The sequence below is a fragment of the Helianthus annuus genome, chromosome 11, assembly GCF_002127325.2.
Source record: "Helianthus annuus cultivar XRQ/B chromosome 11, HanXRQr2.0-SUNRISE, whole genome shotgun sequence".
In the NCBI taxonomy this organism is placed as follows: Eukaryota; Viridiplantae; Streptophyta; class Magnoliopsida; order Asterales; family Asteraceae; genus Helianthus; species Helianthus annuus.
Genome location: NC_035443.2, coordinates 49,314,557 through 49,317,707, shown reverse-complemented (window position 1 = coordinate 49,317,707; position 3,151 = coordinate 49,314,557). Strand labels below are relative to the sequence as shown.

General features: G+C 44.5%; 1 long non-coding RNA gene across 1 annotated transcript; it reads left to right on the top strand.

Annotated features, from left to right (window-relative positions):
- Positions 1 to 2,173: 2,173 nt before the first annotated feature.
- On the top strand, positions 2,174 to 2,922 carry LOC118483728. The gene is made up of 2 exons (XR_004871262.1): positions 2,174 to 2,222; positions 2,739 to 2,922. It is a non-coding gene; the product is annotated as an uncharacterized LOC118483728 (long non-coding RNA).
- The last annotated feature ends 229 nt before the right edge of the window (positions 2,923 to 3,151 follow it).

The window sequence follows — 3,151 nt, the reverse complement described above, 5'->3', positions numbered from 1 at the left end:
AGCATTCAAGCAGCTCCATTCGAGGCATTGTACGGGCGTAAATGCCGGTCACCTCTCTGTTGGGCAGAGGTGGGGGATAGTCAGATTACGGGTCCAGAGATTGTAGTGGACGCCACAGAAAAGATTGCACAGATACGACAACGCATGGCGGCAGCACGCGACCGTCAGAAAGCTTACGCCGACAAGCGTAGGAAGCCTTTGGAATTTCAGGTCGGGGACCGGGTATTATTGAAAGTCTCACCCTGGAAGGGTGTGGTACGTTTTGGCAAAAGGGGCAAACTAAATCCGCGGTACGTCGGACCGTTCGAAATCATTGAGAAGATAGGCAAAGTAGCCTACAAGTTGAACCTACCAGCTGAACTCGGAGCAGTTCACAATGTCTTTCACGTGTCGAATCTGAAGAAGTGCCTATCAGATGAGACCCTTATCATTCCTTTCAAAGAACTCACTATCGACGAGCGGTTGCAGTTCGTCGAGGAACCAGTCGAAATCACGGACCGGGATGTGAAGGTCCTCAAAAACAAGAGAATCCCTCTTGTTCGAGTACGTTGGAACTCCAAACATGGCCCAGAGTACACCTGGGAACGCGAAGACAGGATGACAGAAAAGTACCCCCAGTTATTCGAAACCAATGCAACCACCACTGAGGCTGAAGCTACTACTTCGGAATTTCGGGACGAAATTCCAGATCAACGGGGGGAGGATGTGACACCCCAGGAAAACCAGTGAACGATTGAACTTACCTAGCTTCCTCAGTGAGTGCATACCAAATTTCGGGACGAAATTTCCAATTAGTTGGGGATAATGTGACAACTCGAACCTTAGACCTACTTTATGTAACGATACGTGTTTACGAGAACGTTATTAATTGAATGAATACTTGATATGTTTTGTTTATGTGTATTATGTGTGCTTGTATGTATTGAACCGCATAACACTTGGAAACCCGAATCGCACAACACCCTTGGACCGCACAAGCCTATTGGGCCTTACACTCGCTTGCGGACCATTAGAAGTAGCCGAGTGGGCTCGGCCCACTCCCCTTATGCGCAAACAAACAAAACACCCTTTAGGGACTTGTTTTCTCATTAGTTGCAAAACACACACAAGTCACAAAACCCTAGAAGCTCTCTCTCTCTCCCTCGTTTTGCTTGGAACCCGACGGCACAAGATCATCCTCTCGTTCGGGTTACACCTCTTCACTCGAAATCGGTTAGTGTTTTGGTTATGCTTTCGTGTTAAGTGATGTTATGATTACATGCTTAGATTAAACCGATTAGAGTTGCATGATAATAAACTAGGGCCGATTAGATTATGTTGTTATGCTCGGTCCTCGGATTGATTGTTATGATGATAAATATAATCAGATATTGTATGAATGATAACCGGCTAAGTTGCATGCTAGTATGATGATATGATTATGATTCGGTTTAGGTTTGTTTGATAATCCGATTATTTGTTTTGATGCTGTTATGAACATGCTAGATGATGATGATTTGAAGGTGTTATGAATATGATTGAATGCTGAATAAACGTTGATTTGATCTGTTTCCGAAACTGCCTAAGTGTTAGCTTGAATCACGGAATAAATGTTGCATAAATTATGGAAACTAGTTACACATCCGGTTGCGACATAGATTGCGAGTCGAAACCTCACAATCACGACTCGAGACCACAAGCAGCATAACCCGGAATCATGGTTGCGAGTCCCGTTGCGACTCGTAACCAGACCATGACAAGCCGAGACCACGGTTGCGAGTCCCGTTGCGACTCGAGACCGGACCATGATGAGTCGAAACCAGCCCTTGCGACTCGAAACCTCCTGTTGCGACTCGAGATCGCTGGTTGCGACTCGAGACCGGTTATGCACGTACACTGTATTGGACCCTGCCTGTCACGAGCCCAAATCAATTGGGCCAAATAATTGGACTTATGACTGTTATGTTATTGGACTGCTTATCTGGTTGGGCTAATATGTTATTTGGTAATATGTGGTATATAATTGGGCCGGGTTATGTTGGGCCGAGATTAGAACGCACAAGTTATGCTCTTGACTGCTAAGTGTTACCATGTTCTATAAGTGCTCGAAACATGTTAACTTGTATGTTTTATACGTGCATTACGTGAAGTCAAAGCCTGACTTGTATTATAACCATGATAGGACGTGGTTGACCATTTACTAGCTTATCTGTACTCTTTGTGTATCTGCCGAGCAAACCAAGGTGAGTTCACACAGCCAAGGCATGGGATTCCCGGGTTGGGAATTGGGTTGGATTATTAAGGTTGGATAGATTCATTCGGATACCATTACTAGACTACCATACCATCGTCCTCGGTTGTGCAGGACACGTACGTAAAACCTATGTACACATATGCTACTCACTATCCTCGGTTGTGAAGGATACTCACGTAAAACCTGCGTGAATGGATATTCACTACTGCCTCGGTTGTGTCAGGCACTTACGTAAAACCTACGTAAACCCCCACGTACCCTATCCTCGGTTGTGAAGGATACTTACGTAAATCCTGCGTAAACTTGTACGTATTACTGTTCTCGGTTGAGAAGAACACTTATGGTTAGACATAGTCTAGTGGATTAATAACATGGGAAGCCCCCACCAATAGAAACCTATACTGGCCCAGTAGAGCCACTTGATACTCGTGAATTTACTATTACGCACTTACTTTCTGTGAACTCGCTCAACTAGTTTGTTGATTATTTGCCGCATGCCTTGCAGGACCTTAGGTACTTTATGGGAGCTTGCACAAGGAGGAGCAGGTCGTTGTGGGCAACGGATTGATAAACATTTATTACGTTTCAAACAATTATACTTATGTTGGGTTTTACATAAATGCTTCCGCTACACTTACTTATGTTGGTTTTGATAAACACCTTTCGTATTGATTTTTATTACTTAATTACATGTTCAATATGATTGGTGGCTTGATCCTGGTCATGTCACGCTCTCAAGCGGTGATACTCCGCGTGTGGATTTTGGGGGTGTGACACAGCCAATTCCTGAAGTATCCCAGGATAGCCACAGGATATCTCGGTTCGTGCATCCTATATGTGATGCTGAAATCCCAAAAAGATTTCAGACTCCGAACATGAAGCTTTACGACGGAACCACGGATCCTGAAGAGCATATTG